The sequence below is a fragment of the Acomys minous genome (assembly GCF_964271855.1).
Source record: "Acomys minous genome assembly, chromosome: 3".
In the NCBI taxonomy this organism is placed as follows: domain Eukaryota; kingdom Metazoa; phylum Chordata; class Mammalia; order Rodentia; family Muridae; genus Acomys; species Acomys minous.
The window spans coordinates 110,650,546-110,673,015 of record NC_140485.1 but is presented as its reverse complement, the minus strand read 5'-3'; the positions used below and the strand labels follow the sequence as shown (position 1 = coordinate 110,673,015).

At 42.2% G+C, this 22,470-nt stretch overlaps 1 long non-coding RNA gene across 1 annotated transcript; it reads right to left on the bottom strand.

Moving 5' to 3' along the window:
• Window positions 1-453: 453 nt before the first annotated feature.
• On the bottom strand, window positions 454-17,967 carry LOC311593987. Its single transcript, XR_014777891.1, has 7 exons — window positions 16,726-17,967; window positions 16,071-16,158; window positions 15,462-15,691; window positions 13,003-13,267; window positions 5,533-5,759; window positions 3,496-3,738; window positions 454-1,435 (listed from the first exon to the last, which is right to left on the bottom strand). It is a non-coding gene; the product is annotated as an uncharacterized lncRNA (long non-coding RNA).
• Between the last annotated feature and the right edge of the window lie 4,503 nt (window positions 17,968-22,470).

Here is a 22,470-nt window from a genome sequence, read left to right as displayed (position 1 = left end):
CCTGTCTGGCACCATTGTCATGAGGACAGCAGTAAACTCCACAGGCCCTTAGCACTTCCTAGGATGGCCTTAAAGGGCTCCCCACCCTCCAAAGCTGCCTTGCAAGGCTAATTAGTGAACCAGTCTTAGACCCTGGTTCACTCCAGCTCTTTAGAGAGACCTGCCCTTCGTGGCGTGACTAGTTGTTTCCTGCTTTTTATGGGGTGGATTCTTTTGGTCAGTGCGGCACCCCAAACGCATCTCCCCATCCTGCACAGTTGGAGCCTGGCTCATCCTGGGGCTCTGTTTACAGGAGAAAGCTTTATGCTTGCTTCCTTCCACCTGGGGCACTCTCTGGAAAGACACAGCTTCGTAAAAGCGCTTCAGTTCTTCTCCTTCTTTCATGACCTGACCATGGCATTAACAAAACACCCTGTTAACGTTCTCACCACAAGAGCCAATATGCTTAAGCCCGACAATATTGACGGAGCAGTGTTTGCACCTAAAAAGGGAAAATTTCAATTCCATTTTCAAAATAAGTCATCTTGCCCCTGCTATCAGTCCAAGTTTTCATTCGTGTTGTTGTAATTATTATCTTCCTTGCTGAGGACTGAACACAGGCCTAGAAGAGCCTAGGAATAACACTACCACTGAGCTATGCCCCCCAGCCCAGAGACTGGCTTTTTTTTTTTTTTTTTTTTTTTTTTTTTTGGTCTTTCGAAACAGGGTTTCTCTGTGTAGCCTTGGCTGTCCTGGACTCACTTTGTAGACCAGGCTGGCCTCGAATTCACAGCGATCCGCCTGCCTCTGCCTCCCAAGTGCTGGGATTAAAGGTGTGCGCCACCACGCCCGGCCGAGACTGGCCTTTTAAATTATAGAAAATGCAAATGAAATCTCAGAGGGTGTATGTAAAATGGCTAACAGTGATCCGAGGGTTAAAGACAGAGTTCCTGTTCACTTCCTTGGCAAAGCAATCCTCAGCTCAGACTGCCACGAGACAGAATCCAAACCATAATTCCACTAAAAGAGTGAATTTTCAAAGCCATCTTCCTACTTTCACCCAGAATGAAGGCATTGATCTTGCAACTGAGGAAAGGTAGCGTTGTTGTTACCAACTGGTCAAAGAAGGAACACAGGAGACCATCTACTCCACAAGCAGGGATGACAAAAGAAAATGATCAAACAAAACAAAACAACAAAAACTCCTTGAGGTCTTTGCCAGTTAAACCCCATTACCCAAGGCACAGCAGCAGCCGCCATGTGCTGAACTCTGAGTGGTATGCGGAGTCCAAATTCTGGCAGGAAAAAAGCTACCAAGAAATTCACTGATAGTGGGAACTTTCTGCACCTGCTTTTCAGCTTCTCTCCTCACCCTGACCGAGTCCTCTGTTGACGTGGGTGGCTGTCTGAAGACATACGTGACTTAGTAGGTGTTTAGCAGATCACATTCCTTGTTCTGGGTGTTGATGAACAATCATGACAGGAAGGGAACCGTGAGGGAAATAAAGGAAAGGAAATGAGAACTGGCGCTCCGGAAGCTGTTCCAACTGTCTCGATTCTGAAAACAGATCAGGGCTAAGAATATGTTGAGCTGCACCTGCTCTATCTTTAAGGACCAGGGAAACTTCCCCCAGCCACAGAATCTTAATTAAAATCAGTATTACCAGTGAGATTTATACGGGAGCATCAGCGTGTCTTTGGAAGCAGTAGATACCTACTCAGCTCTCTTATTTAGTTTGAAAAGGGCAAATTCCCAGAAACCCCATGATTGCCAAAGGCAGCCCAAGCCAGTGGCTTTCCAGTTCTTGCCTTGAGAGTTCAAGGTGAGTTTCAGAAAGAGGTATGTTATTACAGAGAGCTTAAGAAAAACAGGGACCCTCCTCTCAGTCACAGTCATAGGGGAGGGGAGTAAGGGGAAAATGGGAGGGAGGGAGGAATGGGAGGATACAAGGGAGGGGATAACAATTGAGCTGTAATATGAATAAATTAATAAATTATACAAAAAGAAGTCAGATATTTCATCCTTTGAACATTATAATAGAGACTGGGCATTTGTCAACACTAATGAATGTAATTGTGTACTTAATCTCTGGCTTTCATGTGTAATATTAAATTTCAATAAAATTTACTGAGATTTGTCGAAAAGAAAAGAAAAACCGGGAAGACAGAGGCAGAGTGCCTGGGCAGCAGGTGGGATCCCTGGACGTGGGATAGCACTGAGCTTCACTACCCTGGAGTTAATAAGGCTTTTCTAAACAGAGACAAAAAAGTGGAGATGAGTTAGTCAGCTCAGTGCCTGGTCCAGGTGTGCTGCTGCATTGCAATTTCAGTCCTGTCCTCAGTATGATTTCCTGGGGCGGGGAGGTGGGGGATGGGGGGGTATGATTTCCTGGGGTGGGATGGCGGAGCACTTTACTGCTTTAGGGGAAACAGATAAGGAGAAGCCAGACTCCCTTCTGGCAGCTCAATCCTCTAGCCGTGTTGGAACCAGAAACACTTTTAGCTCAAACACTTCTGGCTTCTCTGGCCTTCAGCAAAGATGAAGCTGCCTGAAGGCCTTTTGGGGATTTCTGGCCTCAAGCCGAAAAAGGAAGCAGTCATTTTTCTTTGGGGTCTCTTTACCCTAAACTGCCTAGCCCATTTCTCCCTCCTGTCATTAATGTCATTTCACTATTAACCTTAGAGAAAGGACTGGACAAATAACCCGGGACCCAATCCCAACATCATGGAGCAGTAAACCTGTTGAGTGTCTACAGGCAGAGGTAAAAACTGAGATATTCCTTCACGGGGAGCGAGAACCCTGTCCTTCCAGATGTGTGTCCTATTTATGGAACAATGAGGAGCTCAAACGTTGAGAAAATTGTATTCTTGTAAATACTTATTACGTAAATAATAAAACATCAAGTAAAACATAATTTGTTTGAAAATGTCCAAACAAAAGATTTTTACTGCTCAGGGAATACCCTTTGCTCTTTACACTATTAAATTAGGGTGTGTAATTAGTTGGGCTTTGTCATGGGAGCCACATTCCTACTATGTGAAAAGACAATGGGGCAGGACTTTTAGCAGTCAGATTAAGACAAGCAAGTCCCAGGACTCATAAACCCTGGGACAGTGTGGCCAATGGCGGGCGCATGAGACCCGTCTCAGGCTCTGTCCACTGCGTAAGGGTGTGACTCTTGAGTAAGAATACACAGGCACTTGGCAGTTTTGCTGTCGTGTTGAAAGCGCCTGAATCGGCCTCATTTCCATACGTTATTCCCTGACCCAGCCTTACTAGGATTTCTACAGTACTCAACCTGAGAAATACATATCGCTCTAGTTTACATTTTAAGAAAGTTATTTGTTCATTGTGCATAATATTTATCAGACTGAACTAAATTTGGGTTTGAGTGCAGTAAGCTATACGTATGTGCCTGCGTGCGTGCCTTTGTCTGTCTGTGCGGTATTCATGTGCATGAATGTGGAGACCAGAAATCAGCCTCGGATGTCATTTCACAGAAGTTGTCCGTCTACCTTCTTTCTTTTGATGCACGGTCTCTCGCTGGCCTGGAGCTCACCGCCGATAAGGGGATTTGTCTGGTCCCACATATCCATCTGTCTCTATGTCCTCAGCACTGGGGTTACAAACAAATGTCCCCGTGCCCAGCTTTTTCTTAAATGTGGATCTAGTGATTAAACTTGGGTACTCTTGCTTTCTAGGCATGTATATTTTCTTATTTTGATGAGTATTCCAAGCAGGTAGTCTGGGCAGGTCATCTAAGAGGATCAAATAAAATATTTGTAAAATATAGTGTTATAGATAAAATAATTAAATTCATTATTTTCTTTTAAAACAGTTTTCTCACTTAATTATTAAGAAAATTAAAATTAAACTGTACTTTTATTTGAAAGTACTTGACTTTCATACTTCATGAAAAAGAAAAAACTGTTCAGTTGTTATTTGCTTGAAGTTTGTGTAGCTTTCAAAGGCTTGTTTCTTCCATGAACTGTCATGTAATTCATCACTCTTTGCAATGTATGAGATCTGGCAGTCAGTCTTCCACTTTTCCATCTGAAGTAATTAGGTGTTTGGGTTAGCTTAGCAACTAGTACTGCCATAGTTTGATTTTTTTTATTACATATACGTTGTTGTGAAAGATGTGAAAAATTAAAAATTACAGTGTGAGAACGAAAAGCCAGTCAAATAGGGAAAAAGAGCAGGCGCATGTAGTGATGTGGCAGAAGCCGAGTGAAAGACGCTTCTAAAGAGAAGTTGGGGTCAGCATTATCACATTTGGTTGACATGACATTGTGAGCTTCAAATGGGTTCACGCAAAGCATAGGTGTGCTATTTTCTTTAACCTTCTATTTAAATGATAACAATGAAAACTTTAAAAAGATATGGATATACGTAATCAGAGAGAATAGAGGCAGATAACACAGCAGGTAAGCTACTTCAAAAAATTATGAAAAATGAAATATTGCATATCCCACTTAGCAGAGAAGAGGCAGTCCCAGTAATTCACAGAGGGGCAGATGGACACACACACACACACACACACACACACACACACACACACACACACAAACAAACAATGTTACTATGAAGGCCTAAATGCAATCAATATTAGACGTACAGATGCATGTGTAGGGAGCTGAGAAAGAAAGAGCTGGTTGAATATCTGTTTGAGGACAAGTAAAATTCCCGTGCACACACCCTAGGTTACCCTACCTTTACCCCAATACAGGGCTTTTTACCTGATTGATATTTACATGAACCAACATATGTAGATATATAAAATAGCTATGCAAATCAGAAATGAAATAATGGCAAATCATAATCTTATTTTAAAACAATTATTTGGAGTACATATAATTCTGTCACTTATAAAAGCTTAAAGAAAATCTGTGGGTCTCTGTGTTGATTCGGATGTGCTGTTTTATTTTTATGTAAAGAAGTAAACCTCACTTGAATATTTGATACTGCAAGACACGTTTTCCAGAGTTTTCCAACAGCTTCATCTTATGATCATCATTGTTAAGAAAACTTCTTTGAACAAAATGGCAGAGGAATATTTATCTGGACCATGTCAGAAATTGTTGGAAATTCAGCCCCAATCTTATGCCAAAATCTATATAATTAACTTTTTAAAATTCAAGTCAGCAACTTTAAACAGGTTTTAAAGCCAGCAACATAACACAACACAATGCAAAGATCAGTTGAGTATCTCTGATCGTTACAGGCTAAGGGATGAGTGTAGAAAATCGTTACATTTTTGTCACTCACATGAACACTATAGTTCTCTATGCCTCTACTATATACTTGCTTGAATTGATAAAAATGAGTATATTAATATTTTATGGTAATTATTGCATCCAATCACTTTGAAGCATTGGCCCAAATAATGCTAAAATATGTATTTTATAATGCTTGGAAAATAAAAAGATGCAGTAAGTCAATGGTGTTTACACTAGGGTCTTCTTTGGTGATTTAATTCCATTTTTTAATAGTTATTGAATTTTCTGCTCTCTGATAAAACACAATAACATTAGTTCACTTGGTCATTTTACCTTTTGTCTTAGCTCATGTTTCTTTGGCCACCAGTCAAACAAGAAGCAAGAGTCTCCAGCCTCTTGATAAAGGTCACTTTAGTTTTTACTTCCTTGTGAGCTCTACATCCGTCCTGGATGCATGGTTGAAAGGTTGAGGGACTGCCACATTCTTCCACTGTAAACGACGCCTATGTCAGCGAGTATACACTCATCGTACACCACACTGTCGCCTATCCTCACCTGAACTGAAGAGGCAATTAAGAAGAAGGGTTTTTACAACCACTTTATTTTTTTTATTTTTTATTTTTGCTTTAAAATTTTTATTATTTTTTTTATTAATTTATTCATATTACATCTCAATGGTTATCCCCTCCATTGTATCCTCCCATTTTCCCCTTACTCCCCTCCCCTAAGACTTGTGTCTGAGGGGGACTTCCTCCCCCTATATATGCTCATAGGGTATCAAATCTCTTCTTGGTAGCCTGCTATCCTTCCTCTGAGTGCCACCAGGTCTCCCCATGCAGGGGACTTGGTCAAATATGAGGCACCAGAGTACATGTGAGAGTCAGACCCCACTCTCCACTCAATTGTGGAGAATGTCCTGTCCACCACTTTAATAGGCTTCTTGTTCATGCATTTCATAGAAGGGAACTCAGGCTGATCAGACTGATTTATGAGGATAAACTATTCACGCTCTTCTCAAAGCGATCCATCCAGGAGAGCATCACAAGCATCCCAGGGGCCTCTGATTCCTTTTACTAGGGAAACAAGAGAGACCCACGTGAAGAAAAGGCTCTGGCTTCAGTTCCTGGGATGTCTTTTTACCCACACATCACAGAAGATTTTCAAAGTTCTTTAAAAAGTAAAGGGTTCCTTTATTAAATTAAATTAATTGATTAATTAGACAAGATAGCCCACCACCTCCCTCAGGTGGTCAACTCGATTCGTTTCTTGCCTCCAGAGCTGAGCTGTACAGCTGTGGATAATGTCTGCTGATTGGGCTCTGTTTGACCAATACATTTATCGGCCCGAGCGTGGGAAGGATTGATTACACTGAGGGCTGCTGCAGGCTGACTCCTTCGCTTGCCCAGAGGCTCCAAAGGCTTCACAGACTATGCCAGCTCAGGTGTGTATGTTATGAATGAGATGACTTCTTCCCAACCCTGTTGTGTCTATTTGCACCAATTTCCCTCCCACTGGGGCAGAGTTGCTCGCTCTGGCCTCCTGAACAAGCTGGCCTTTGGGTGATTGCACATCATAGGCCAAAAGCTGCGTCATAATGTCATTTGCTGAGCAGAGCTGAGCCCCTGTGTCTCCTCAGTTCGATTGTGACAAAGAGGGAAAATGGTGACAGGGAGTTCTTTATTTGTTGAACATTAGCAATTGAACCCAGGCCCGGGCACTTCTGACACGAGCGCTTTACTGTTTGACTACATCCCCGGCTCTGGAGGCTACCTCTCTCTCTTTTTTTTTTATATTTATTTTTATTACTTTGAATTATGTGCATGTTGGCAAAGGGGTTGCTTTTAAGTCCACTAAGGCCAGAGGTGCCAGAGCCTCCGGGATCCATCCTATAGGTGGCTGTGAGCTGCCTTAAGTGGGTACCAGGGCTAATCTCAGGTCTTCTGCAAGACAGCATGTGCTCTTAACCTCTGAGCCATCCCTCCAGCCTCCAGGTTTGCTTTCCTGATGAACAACAGGGAGCATTGTCAGGATTATGTGCATTCAGATTATCTTTAAAATGTTGCATCCCCAAATTTCATTTTAATGGACACTTGGATGAGTTGCAGTTTCAAGTCACCAAGGTAACCTTTAGTTATAATCATTTCCAGAGTGAACTATGCCAACAAGGGCATCTGCAGAGCATTAACTTGACTAAAAACATATCCATTGATGTTCATTTTTTGTTTTTGTTTTTTTGAGACAGGGTTTCTCTGTGTAGCCTTGGCTGTCCTGGACTCACTTTGTAGACCAGGCTGGCCTCGAACTCACAGTGATTACCTGCCTCTGCCTCCTGAGTGCTGGCATTAAAGGCGTGCACCACCACGCCTGGCCTGATGTTCATAATTTTAATGGTGACATTTTGTTATTTGTATGTGATATGTGTGTTATACGTGTATGTACTAGGGTGGGGTTAGCACATGCATGTGCACAGGAGAACGTGGTATCGGCTGTCTTCCACCTTTCTCCACCCTACTTCCTAAAACTGACTCTCACTGAACCTGGGACTCATCAGTTCAGCTAGACTGACAGGTGACCAGACCGTGAGATGCTCCTGTCTCTGCCTTCCAGTATTGGTATCACATCTGAGCACCACACATGGCTTTTGTGCATTGATGCTAAGAATTTGAACTCAGGTCCCCATGCTTGCTTAGCAAGTGTTTTAGCTGTTGAGCCATCTGCTCAGCCACATATAATCAATCCTTTTTGTGTCTCGTTCACTCCTGGGGTTGGTGGAAAGATTAAAAGAATTGAAACCACCAGCGTCAGAGGAAGCCGCAACCCAGTAGAGCTCTGTTGTCTAAATAGTACATGTCTGAAATTCTCAAATTCATTTAAGTAATTAGCTAAATCAGATATCTGGAGACTTTTTTTTTTTAAAGCTTTCCCTTTCCCCTCCCAGTTCCAATTACAAGATAACTAATTCTTATACAAAAATAGCCTCTCTGGTATTTTGGCTTCACAACTGACTTCTTGATGAAGCCAACTCCCTAGGAATGAAGAAAAAAATTTCACATGCACACAAAACTTTATAAGCCTATGAGCAGCAAAGGGGACAAGTGTGTAGAGCTGTGGAGGCTGCTGGCTACTCTGATTCCCAAAGAGACGAAGTGACAGCGGAGCCTTGTTCTTGGGTAACCTAGTCTACTTCTGAATTGTACCGGTCCCTTTTGACAGGGCTACTTGGGTTCAGTGACTGCTCAGGGCTGCAGTTTGGAGACAATGGGGCTACAGACAACAATAAAATGTTTCAGTATTTGTATTCCATTGGCTGAAGGCAATATGTTAAAACCATGGGTTGGTTATTTAAAGTGACCTAGGATAGCTGCCTCAAGGTCACACATATAAATGAGTCCTTTTGACGTCTCATCATACCAGAGACCACTTGTCTGTGTTGTAGTTACTATCACCAAGAGTAAATGTGGTTGGGCCTGAAGGGCAGGACCATTCAAGCTTGGATGTACAGCGAGAAAGAAGTCCTTTTCCCTGCATCACACTTTAATGAAGTCTTTTTTTTATTCTGCCCAAGAGATCTGTGATATCCAATGGGTCTTGATATTGTTTCTATTTTACAAGAAGGTAAACTTAATTTATATTAGCACTCAGGGAACCAATGTCTTGGTTTACTTTTTGTGTGTAACATGCTATATGGGAAAGTGTGGTTAAGGACTGCATTGCTTTGGGGATCCGGGACTGAGACAGACATAGTTTTCCTCATTATATGGCTAGAACACCATAATGAAATTTCCACATTTTGCTAAATTGAAGGTCATGGCAGCCAAACAGATGTCAAACAGTACAGATTCAAACTTCACACCCCAAAACGTCTGGTGCCTCTTGTGAGATTCGTCATGCTCAAGCAGCCGAGAGTGTAGATGTGTCTAAAACGAGGCTGCTCTTTTGTTTTCTGTGACTAAGACCCTTTGCATTTGAAATCCTAATGTAGAGTAGAACTACACGTTGCGTCCTATCTCTTTACCCAGCCCTCCTCCAAAGCTGCTCTTGAGGGCAGCCTAGAAGGTACAGGTGACTGGAGCGAGACTGGGGAAAGACAGGGGGGAAGTGTATGCCCCTGGCCAGTGCTCCAACTATAGAGGCCAGACTTTGAGACCCAGAAATCTGCAAATCTAGCCAGCTCCCAGCAGCAAGGAGCCAGGACCAGGGCTTCCCACCTAGTTCCTCCTAGGTTTTACTCTTATTTTCCCAGATAGTCTCCTGGTACAACACAGTGGTGACAAGACACACCACTAGAAATTCTGCCAGGTTCTAAGACAGGCATCTGAAGACAAAAGACGAACAGCATTCTTTAGTTCCCGGTGGGAGGGCATAGTCGCCCCGGAGACAATGGGACTTGCCAAGGTACTTTGGTTTCCACGAAAATAGCCACCGACCATAGCTGTGTATTTACAGTAGGATTTAAAATCCACTCACAGCCCATTTGTTTTAAAGTAGCAACTCATGGGGTTGATTTTCCATATGCTCCTCATCTCTGGGTCTACCCACCAACCCGACTCTTTGTAATGTGTTTGTCGGCTGCTTTGCAGAATAGATGGAATTCCAGATTCCTTGGTAACCAAAGCAGAACAACTCCTTACACCTTGCAAACAGCCTCCTCCTGCCTTTCACCTTCGGAGGATGGCACAGGAGGACAGATACCCATGCGAGGGTGAGCGAAGGCCAGAACTGTGATTTATGCCTGCGACCTGACAGAAAGTGGAAACGGAAAGAATGTTACATGTTATTCAGTATTTTTTTAAACCAGGATAATCTCTCCTTAAGAAGGTTTGCCAAGACAAATCATATATTTTTACATGAACTTCTCTCGTTGGTACTTTTTGCTATAAACAGACTCCTTAAAATTAACAGTAGGAGGAGGACTCTCCCTAAATTCAATATTAGCCTCTTGAAGTCGGGAATTGTCAAGCTCGGTAAATGCCTGTTGGTATCTAGCTAGCTCAAAATGTTAGCGAAGGTACAGTGAGTCCTCGTGGCAAAACTGATGCACTTATATCTTTCATATATGCTTCTTACACTACCAGCCTTTCCCAGCTTGTTCCTGGTTGTTTGTTTGGTTGGTTGGTAGGTTGGTTGGTTGGGTTGGGTTGGTTTTTTGAGAAAAGATTTCTCTGGAAACTCACTCTGTAGACCAGGCTGCCTCTTGAATACATAGAGACCTGCCTGCCTCTGCCTGTGCGTTCAGGGACTAAAGGTGTGCGCCACCACCTCCCAGTAGGTATTTTCCGCAACGATTTACTCTCGTCCTGATAACTGGCAGCTCTTCCATATGCCTTTCTACAGCATTCTCGGCATTCTTGCTGACTTGCACACGTCACAGAGCAATTTTCAGCCCAAGCGTAGGAAAAGAACAAGCCATTAACCTATTCTCCAAGTAATCCCTATAGCCACTGGGGGGCGCTCGTTCACCTACAGCAATAAACTGGATCTGAGACCTTAGAACAGCTTTGATCCACTCCAAGCTCACCCATTTCCGCGCTCAGAGCCACTTCTAGAAAGAGCGTTACAAGAAGTTCCCGTTCTAGATGATGGAATGCGATTGTACTTTGGTGTGTTAGCACATAACGATGATTAGTGTCTTCTTGCGCGCCTATTGCACATTACTGATGGTCATAACAGAAGGAGGAGCATTGCAGATGGGAACTTTGGGCCTCATAGAACAGAGAAGTTTAGCGTTGCAACTTTCCGTGTTTTCAGGGAGCACGAGACGGGCTAGCTTTTCTTCATGACGGACTCCTGAACACGGAACCTTCTAACACATGTCAACACATATACTAAGACTGTGATTTGAGCAGTCTGTGGCTCCTAGATGGTGTGACTTGGAGATCTGACCACTGTCTCAAGCCTCTGTCTTGCCAATAGGGCAGCAAAGACAAATATTTGAAAAGCAGGGGGAGGGGGGGGAAATAAGCCACCCATCTCAAATGTTGGGCCCATGATTGCATATTTCCCTCTTAAGCCTGGGAGTAGTGGAAAAATTCTATTAGCCGGGAGGGAAACCTTGTGAGCTGGAATAGTGACTGAAGTTTTCATTAAGCCACTGCAAATTCCAAATGCTCTCAGGAGAAATTACATTTGAACAAGTACCAAATCTATTGTTGTTCTTTAAATTTTCCACGGTGTTACAGAGTACAGGGTCTTTCACAAGGCTAGAGCATGTTCTAAGTAAAGTGTTTATGCCACAACCTAGTAGAAACCTTAGGGGAAAAAAAGGAAGCCCTTGAAGTCGCTTGTATTGAGTGTCCCTCTGGTTTGTAGAACTGGTTCACCAGCCAAGCTCATTACTTTGGTAACCCTAGGAAAACAGACTGATTAAAAAAATATATATATATATATTCACTAACTTAGAATGTAAAAGATTCCAGACCCATAAAAATAACATTTATAAAAATCAATCTTACTTTTATAACCAAAGATTGATTCTACGAAAAATGGAGACATTTGCTTTTTTAACATAGCTAAATTTCAACATCATAAAACATGCTTTGGTTTCAAAGATTTAGAAAAAAACGTGAAAAACCTTGAACATCAATGATGGGAAAGAATGGTGGGATTCGCTTGATTTCCACATGGAAGCCCTGTCTGTCTCCAGAACATCGCACCACAGCTGTCAGCTGCATCCCTCCATCTACCTAAGCAGAAGCCTGGGAAACACACTTTCTATTTAGAAAGCTCTAAAAAAAAAAAAAAAAAAAAAAAAGAAGAATGGAAACATCTTGGCTTATTTATAAAATTATTTTATTTCGGGGCTGGTAAGATGGCCCAACACTTAAAGACACCTGCTGCTAGGCCTGACAACCAGAGTTTAATCCCAGGACCCACATAGTGGCAGGAGAGAACTAAATCCCACAGCTTGTCCTCTGACCTCTACACAGCACACATGTACTCACACACAAACAAAAATACACAAAATAAATAAACAAGAATGTTGGTTTTAAAAAAACATAATAACTATACATGTTGTTTTAAGTTCTTTTCTTTCAAAATGAGAGACAAGTCAAGAACTACTCTGGATTTCCCCCTTCCCCCACCAAAATAAAGAAAACTAGCCAAACTGTTACACTCTGATTCAAGCTTTGGTTAAAAGGTTTTAAACTCCTTTCTCCTTAAAAGGGGATGAAGAAAACTCAGGAGAAGAGAGTCTATCATACAGTATAAAGCCAAGAGTGCGCTAATGACAAAAAGACGCCAACCTTATTATTTCCTTGTCCAGATAAATAAAGAGTGATGGCAGAGGACCTGGAGGAATTTCAGATATTCTATTTATAAATTTGTCCCACCAAGGTAGCAATGAAGAGAGCAAGGGGACACAGAGAGCTGTCAAGAAGAAAAGATACTCTCCAATGTCCTTCCACTTTTGACCAGAGCTACACTAAACAGGAGAAGGTCATAGTTGTTTGGGTTTTATGTGACGCCCAGCAATCTGTGAGGTAGGAATCACAGAACCCTCAGAGACTCTCCTCTGGTCCTTCCAAAGATTCTGCCTGGGGGTTCTGCCACTGATGAGAAAGACAGATGGCCTCCAAAATGAGTGCTTTTCTGTCACATAACTCCTAGGGTAACACTCAAGAACAGGCCGGCAAGCCATTGCCCTACAATATCTCTTTTTGTCTGTGTGACACCTTAGGGACACTGCTGCCCTCACACAATAACAAGAGTTTGGCTCCTCCTCGGCTCAGTTTAATGAAAGCGAAGTAATTCAGAGCGAGAAAACTGAGAAGAGAAGGTGCTAACTAAACGAAAACCACTTACCCATATTTTCTCCTTAATTTTGATCAAGCAATTCACCCACTCCCGGAATGTCGTCATCCACTTGGGTGTCTCACTGAGCACTGGTGGAAAACATTTGAACTTTCAAAACAATAAGTTGAAGACACGGTTTCTCAAGGCCTCGTTTGAGAGGCTGCCACACAAAAGAATCTCCACTTAATAGCACTGTCACTCCCTCTGCTCTCGGGACAAGCTGGTTTGTGACTACTCCTTCCCCGGTTCTCACATTAAAGACTATAATGCCAAGCTAAAAGAAGAAAAGAAAAAAAAACCCTGTTGGTTTCAATTTTTCTTAAATCAGCTGCAACTCAACAACATGAAATAATTAAAAATAGCTGGGCGCTGAATGTTCACTAAGCGGTCAGCATCAGCACCATGCTGTGATGAAATGAGAGCATCCCACGAATGTTTCCACTGCAGCGTGCTGTTCATGCCACATCCTTCACTCACCTTGGGTCGCTTCCCTTTGTTAGCACAAACATCCCCTTATTAGAAAATATCTCAGTGAGTCTTGAGAAAACAGATTTAACCTAAGCATGGCTTTTTGCTCCTTGGATAGTAATCTAAAAATACCTACCGCACAATTTCAATGATTATTTCCTTTTACTCCCCAGAATAAAGTCTAGTGGACTTAAGCAGATTTTTAAAAAGCACTTCGGTGGTCTCTGTAGTAACTACAACCCTGGGCCTACGGCACTAATAACAGGGAAGGAGGTAAAATGCTCCAATGGCTGCTAGAGTAGATGACAGTTAGGGAAAACTACCTATGGTATCAAAATAGCAACCCCAGGGTTGGGGCATCTGGAACCATGGGCATGGCATCATAGTTTTCCGCGTGGTCTTACTCATAAAAAAAAATTTTTTTTAAAGGCAGTTTTCACAGTTGTTACATTAACAAATTATTTCAGCCATTTCTCTTATTAAAATAGGTTTGCAGTGATCAGTAAAGCCAACACTGGAAGAACTCTGATAGACTACCTAGTTTGTGCTCTGTCTGCACTTCAGTTTTGAGTCAGGAGGTTCTAGAGGGAGGAGGCCCCGACAAGTGTGGCTAGTTGAAGACACACTTTTGATTTGCAAGAAAGTTGGCCCTCAGACTCTGAGGGATAAAGACGCTAATGATTAAGTAAATACTGTGACTTCCTAAAGAGAATACAGTAGGCAAGGAGGGAACCCAATACAAGGACTTATTGCAAGGTCACCAGGCCATCACTGCCACCTGAAAAGGACAACTATTTCTTTCTTTCACTCTTTCCTTCTCTCTCTCTCTCTTTCTCTCTCTCTCTCTTTCTCTCTCTCTCTCTCTCTCTCTCTCTCTCTCTCTCTCTCTCTCTCTCTCAAAAAACATAAATAAATCTAATTTTCCATAGAAAGTTTTGAAAGAAACTAAGTTATAGTGTGATTTTTGGCAATGTAGAGTCTAAAAAATTGATTTACAGTGTAGAGTTGTTATAAATATCCATGTTGTGGGGCTTTTGTTGTTGTTGTTTTGATGCATAATGTATGGTGAAAGGATTTAAAAGCTGAAGAGAAGGGTAACTGTACAATAGCCCATGAAAGGGGTACCAAGAGAGAAATGAAATAACAATACACAGAAAATAAAGGACCCGGGGCTGACAAAAGGAAAATAAGAATAAAAGGAGTGAGCTGGAAAATTAAACACAGATCCTAGAATAAAAGGAAAATGCAGTCACACAGAAGGAGAAGCTAATGGGACAGAGGGATTCCCAGAAAAGGACCATACAAATGGATCGCAAGAGAGCCGAAACCCTGGGAAGGTAGCAGCACTGAGGAGACACGTGAGTGCGTGTGAAAGTTACCTAACTCAGTAGTAAAAATGACCAAGGAGTTTGTGCTTCCTTGTCATGGGTTTTCATCTGACATTTTCTTAGGTTGAAAAATCTGATTCCTTCCTTCTCGCTTGAACACAGAATTCTCGCATCCTCTACAGGAGAAGCAAGAGCCCCCAAGTCTACCATCTCCCTGAGACGTGAGAACAAGGATCAGCAAAGAAGAAAGGCCTTCTTTTGCTCTTGCCCAATGCAAAATACCAAGAGACTTAGAAATGCTTCCCCAGCCATGTGGCTGTGTGGCTATGGCGCACTGCAGCATGGAGAACGGGCTCTTTTGACACCAAGGTTTCAGACTAACAGTCTTCTCTGGAAAGCAGTGCCCAGAAGGGTGACCTTCGAGGGAAGCATCTTCCTTTAAGATGTCACTATGGAAACTAAATGTACAATGCTTACTTAGCTCTGGCCATTCCCTGGCTGTGGCTCGGTTCCTACTTAAAAACAAAACAAAAAAACAAAACAAACAAACAAAAAAAACCCAAAACCATGTTCTTAAGGAAACCAAAAAGAATGTCGAAGTTTTTTCTACTAAGATGAGACATTGTCTTTACAAAGGCAGCTCAGGTCGTGGACATGGGTAGCCTGGCTTACAGTGATTATGCACACGTGGTCCACTAGCAGCTGGCATCACTGTCTCCATCGCACTAGGCCATGCACTGTGCATTCATGGTGCTATTGCGAACACCAGCTTTACAGCAACAATTCAAGAAATGCAGCTTGTCCTGCGCAGTCTCCATGAACTGTTTGGCTGGTTTGGGTCACAATGGGGTCTTGGGATGTGTTTAGATCCTGGATTTTCTTCAAAGAAATTGGAAAGTTTCCTTAGGAGATCAAAAGGGGAAGAAGGATCAGACATAATGGTTGGCACAAAAAGCTCTGTCACAAGTAATGTTCATTTATAAAGAGGCAAGACTGATTCATACTTTTGTGAGACCTCTCTGAAGGTGAAAGGTGACACTTATAACCTAATGACCTTGGTAATTAGTAGGAGACAGCTATCCGGATTTCAGCTTCGGTTCTAGTACTCCTACTGCTTTGTCTATTGGAAACACTTTCTGCACATTCACCAGTGACATTATTCAATCATGAATGTGCTTGGTTGTTGGATTTTGGAATGAAATCCTCTACAGAGTTCCTCTGGACTCAAGGTCAAATGCTGAAAAAGCCCCCGAGAACTCACGATACTGTACTCGCACATACATCGATTCTGAGTCTGCAGAGCTTGAGAGGATTGAGATTTTCAGTCTAAGAGAATTTCTGTAGCCTTGTTGTCCAGCATCAATATTTGCTAATAAAGAAAAACATGTTATTTTTTTTTAACATGATAACCTGCCCCTAGGCCTCCCCCCAATAAGCCCACACCATGGCTGCCGTTGAGAAGGCCCATGTCAGTCTTTTGAAACAATCTGTCCCACATTCCACTGTAAATGGGAGGCTCTGACCCAAAGCCTAGCAAAAACAAAAATCATTGATAGCCTCCTTGCTTTACAACATCACAGGCTCCTGAGTAGCATGCTTGGGTTGGGCTAAGCTGGAGTTCTTCGGGACAGAGCTGGGAACCAAAGTCACAGGGAGCATCTCAGCTTCCTGATTAGAAGTCAGTGAAGCTAACCTCAAGTGCATGTCTGAGGTGAGAGAAAGAAGGCTAGCCTCCTAAGTGTATGAGTGTCAGGAAACAGGTTTCTGTGAGGTATTACTTGAATATATTTGAGAAACAGTCATGGCTAAAGACATAATTACACATAAATCCCAAGAGCAGTACCTCCTCACTGGTCACTGATCCCCAGGCTTATTTTTTTCAGGCTTGCTACAAAATAGCAAATTAATGTTGTTAGAACCAAAATAATGGGTTTACCAGGTAGTCGCTGTCGGTGCGATGTGCACATCTAGTCCTTGATGAGTAAGCTCTGTCTTAGTTTCTTTACTGTTGCTATGATATAAAAAAAAATTACTCTGATCAAAACCGAAACCACTTGAGAGACAAAGGGTTGATTTTAAGTCACTGTTCAAGGCACACGCCATAATCGTGGGGAAGTCAAGGCAACAGGAGTGTGAAGAGGAGCATACATTACAACCACAGTCAGGAAACTGCCTGGGAGGAAAGCGTGGTGCTTCCAAGTTTCCGCTCTCCATGCCACACAGTACAAGAGCCCCATCTCAGCTCTTCCCATCTCAGTTAATGACATTAAGATAATCCCCTGTAAGCACACCCAGGGGCCTCCCTCTCAGGTGATCCTAGAATCTGCCAAGATAATCATTAAACCCAACCATCAGAGGCTCTGAAAATAAAACTCCATTGAAAGAAGGACAAAAGTATAAAACAAATTAGTTTTCCCAGCATCCGTGAAGTGAAGTCCAGCATGCTATTAATGTAGCCATAGTCCATTAGAGTTAAGTGATACACAAACACACACACACACACACACACACACACACACACACACACACACACACCATGTGTGATCACTTCTGTGAAGGGAATTGCATCCCACAAAAGGATATGTTGAAGTCCTAAGCCTTGGTGTCTGGAATCGTGTCCTCAAAGTGAAACAGGGTCTTTGAGGATGCGATTAAAATGTAAATTAAGATGAAGTCATTCTGGAGTATGATGGTCACTTAATCCAATATGAGAACGATCTTTTAAGAAGCCTCTGGACTGGAAGAAATTACATTGTCCCCAGGAGGCAAAGGTATAGAAATTAGCAGCATACTTAAAAGACAATTCTCAGGCTGCGATCAGGACAGCCCAAATGCTACTTGGCCAAGACCAGTAGGAATGAGAAAGACAACCAAGACCAGAGTTGAGCCCTGGCAAGACAGCCACAACTGTAGATGTCCTCCACTCCCTCCTGTGTCAGATGTCACGAAGAAGATGGGACAGTCCTTCCAGACGAACAGCCAACCTCTGAAATGAAGTGACTAGATACATCATTTTGCCTAAAACATGAGTGGATCAAATTGAGACAAAATGAAAAGATATTTCTGCCTCCATCGTGATGGATAAACTTCTAGCAGCTGCAAGGCATCAAGTGCTTCAATATTATCATCTGTTGGAAAAAAACACAATTTCTCCTGTTCTTTAAACCACTCCCTCTCTTTCTCTCTCTCTCTCTCCCCCTCTTCCTTTCCCTCTTCCCTCTCCCTCTCTTTCTCTTCCTCTTCCCTCTCTCTCCCTCCCTCTCTCTTTCTCTGTCTCTCCCTCTCTCTCCCTCCCTCCCTCCCTCTCCCCTAATTTATATCATAGACATCTAATATTTTCACCACAATACCATCACAAAAATTACTCAGAAATCTAAGAATCACCTCTAAAGAAAATGTCAACCTCATCAACGTTATAATTCTATATGTTATTAACGTGCTCATTAGATAAATGAGGGTGAACAAAATTAAGTTTTATTTATTTTAAACCTAAGAGGCTTTTATAAGGTGGAAGAAAGTTCTTAACTGCCAGTAACCAGGGAGTGGCACACTCTCCTTTTTTGCACTACTGGCACCAATATGGAGGAAACATGCTTGGCATCTGGATGGCTGTCTGGAAGCCCACACATGGGGGGCTTCCTCACTGACGCAGCAACAGTGATTCATTAACAGTAGCCCGGCCTTGGTATGTCACTAGAGTGGGAATTCTGGTCTCACATCAAGTCTTTTCAGACACACCAGCACACGTGGCTAACAACCATCAACACAACACTTAAAAATACTTTGTGTAAGGCACGCAATGTGGAGCGCATTGCCCAAGAAGTTAAATCAGACGTTAATAAGACTGAGGCGGTGAGTGGATACAGACTGACAATTTGAGTGATCTCTTCCCACTTTATTGTCTGCGATGTGGTGGTGTGCAGATTGGGTTTAAGGAGTTTATAAGCAAATCAATCTGCCTTTGGCAACTAAGCGATTAATCTGCCTAAAGCAGGAATGCTCAACCCACTAAAAATGGTTCTCAGCATCTGTAAAGAAACCTTAAAGAGACAGTTTTGTAGCTACATTTTATGTTGTTATTTAAATTGTAAAATGTACATTTTACCCTTCAAATTTAAGGAAATGACTCAGCGTAAAACTAGTGAAACACCTCCTTTCAATTTCCTTCATTGTCAAAAGTTTTACCTAACAATCCCCATGAATTTGCAGTGTTTATACTGAAACACTCTAAGGAAGTGTTTAGCCACCATGAATTCATTTCAAATAAAAGGCTACCAGACTTAACAATGAAACCAGTTCTCCCAAGAATGTGGACAAGTAATGTCATCTATGTGGCAGCCTTCTTAAGAGTTGCCCTTTAAGTTCATAAACTTTGTGATGTTTCTAAGACATTTTAGCATCTTTGCAGATCCTCAAAGCACCTAGAATTATAAGAATTGTGTATCATCATTGTCTGTGGTTTGTAGGTGAAGTACCTGAGACTTAGAAATTCAGTCACATAACTCCAAGCCTTAAGAGATCAGAACACATGACCTTACACCTTCTCCCATAACCTCACCATAGCCAATCCCTCCCTTTTCCTCAGTGCTTGAATTGTAACTATGGTAACTGTGGGAGATAAAAGGTGTATGCACTAAAATAATGAACAAATCTCAGTGCTACAAGATGATTCCCCAGCATACACAAGGCCCTGGGTCTGATCCCCAACACAATTAAATTAATCAATTAGATGAAATAATAAATCAAGATTGGCCTTCCATACAACATCCAAATCATCACAGGTGACTTCCCTTTCTGTTATGCATAGCTGGAAGAATTTGGGGCCAGACTTGGAAAAATCTTTTAATACCGGCCTCTTAACTAGCTCTGCTTCTCATGTTGTCCTGATGAACAAGTGTTTCTATTTCCTCCATAACTTGTTCATCAGCCTTAAAAAGCCAGTGATGACCACCTCTCGATTTTTCATTGTTTTATTAATTAATTCCACATTTTGTGGCATAATCCGCTATCTCTCCTTTGTGACAGCCAGAGATAATTCCATGAGAACATAGGACCTCGGCTTCCCACATCATCTTCCTGTCAGCCTTTCAAACACATTCTCAAGCTAAAGACGAGTTTAGCTTGGTCCCTTGGAGATTACAATATGTGCCACTGTCTTTTTCTTCAATATCTCTTTGAAAGGTCTGAAAAAGACATAATTGTGCGGATTCATTTGGGGCTTTGGTGTGCATGTTTTGTTTTGATTTTGGGGGGGGTTGTTTCTTAACAAAGTTACATAACTTACAATGTGGCAGCATGACATGACTTTATTTTCTTTTCAGAAAGTCATGAAGTTTCACGGTATAAGCTTCTTAGCATGGGGGGGGGGGGGGACGTGGTCTACCATCATATTTACCCTGTCCGCTGCCAAAAGGAGAAAAGAACCAAATAGGACAAAATCAGAAAACAAGTTCACTATAGTAGATCAATAACAACAACAACAACAACAACAAACCCAAGAACCATTGGTGGGAAGGGCTCCCAGTGGTGATAAGAACTCTAGGAGGTGACAATCTTCTTTTCCCAGCTCTCAGTAGTAGCTGGCCATCAGGGTTTGCACAGTCAGTTCTAGGACATCAAATGAAGGAAGGGAGGGACAAAGGAAGGGAGGGAAGAAGGGAGAGAGGGAAGGATAGAGGGAGGGAGGGAGGGAGGGAGAAAGGAGAGAAGGAGCAAATAAATGAGTCAAGGCACTATGAAAGTGGGAATAACAACAGCTAGCTGAGAGAGAGAGAGAGAGAGAGAGAGAGAGAGAGACAGAGAGACAGAGAGAGACAGAGACAGAGAGAGACAGAGACAGAGACAGAGACAGAGACAGAGACAGAGACAGAGACAGAGAGACAGAGACAAGTCTCAGAAAATCTCTTGTCTGGTCTGTACTTGGGTCTACCTTAAGTTCCAAGATAAAGGTGATGATTATGATTATAGTGAGAAAAGTAATAAATTCCATGAAAAATGTAGACAATAGTAAATAATGAAATTCCTGGGGAGGGGAGCAAAGGGGAGCAATGGTAATGATGGTGACCAATAATCAATACTATTTAATTCTTACATTAGCACCTCCTTAATTGTGAAGGGATCCTACTGAAGGCTCATAAACAATGCAAGGAAATGTGTGTCGTTTCTCAAATGGCTTTGTGGTGTTGTGGTCAGTAATTGGAAATGGTTGGTGCCAACATTAAGAATTTCCCAAGTATTAGTAATATTTAGTGTAGGCTTGATGGCTCAGGTCTATAATCCCTGCTTTCAGTCCGCAGAGACAGAGGACTAGAAATGTTAGCTTAGCCTGGGCTTCCAGCCATCAGCCTTGTAAACATAAAGAGAGACACTTATAAACAGATTGACAAATAAATAAGTAATATATAGTTGAATGATAAAAATGAAGAAATGTCGCTGATGCATATATAAATTCTATAAGTAAAATTAAATAAAAATTATCAGTGGCTAACAACTAGAAAATGAGCACTAACAATTCTGACTAACTAAAGGTCTGGCTTTAAAAACTAAAAATAAAAATCTGATATGGTGCGTTCACTCTGGCCAGCCATTTAGAAAAGAGACCATAGCTCTGTAAATAATCAACCGCCAAAGAACACAAAGACCCCAGACCTCCAACTTAAAGAACTGAATAGAAGCTGACTGAGGACAGCTCCAGAGCCCCAGACAGATTCAGCAGCAGGATGCTCCTTCCAACCAGGTGACTGGGCACCTACGAGAGCTGTGACCAAGACCATTTGTAACTCAGAAAGTGAGGAGCGACAAAGCACAGTGATACGACAAATTCATGCTTCAAAGCTTGTGTCTTGACCATGCCTAATAAGAACACTGCCACCCTGTGACCCCCCCACAGCCACTGCCCCATTTTAACATGTTCGTTGAATACTGTACTGAATGAATTCCATCCTAGAGACTGCAAAAACCATCCCTGACAAAACAGATGACCACATGGACTTGGTTTTCTTATTATTATATGTTGTTGTTGAGAAAGAGAAACAGGTCTCAAAGTCGCTATCCTCCTGCCTCCAATTCCAAATATTGGGGTTATAGGCATGCACCACCATACCTGACTTTCCACATTTGCCTCTGTGATGTGAAATAGAGTGATTTAGTCTATTATTATAACGGTTAGTATATATAAACAAAACACCCCAGTAGGAAATTGGGAAGTACAGATTAGGTTTCCCTACATTACTGTAAGCAGTCGAGTAAAACCTCAGTATATACTCACCTTAGCAGAGACACAGTCCACTCAGAAGAGGGAGAAAATATGGCTGCCATTCCAGATGAAAGACCATTCAGTTTCCTAATCCTGAGTATTACAGAATATTCAGCATCCATGTTACCTGGCAGCAAATCCAGAAGCATCCTTTACCCCACTGAGTGGTTCTCTATCTTCCAATGCTGCAACTCCTTGATACAGTTCCTCACTTGTGGTGTGGTGACTCCCAACCACAAAGTTATTTTGTTGCTACTCCATAACTATAATATAAGCATCCCTTCTTCTTCCTCCTCCTCTTCCTCCTCTTCCTCCTCTTCCTCTACTTCCTTCTCCTCCTCCATATTTTCCTTCTTCGTTGTTGGCAACCTCTGTGAAAGAGTCATTTGAAGCTTTCAAAGAGGTCGCGACCCACAGGTTGAGAAC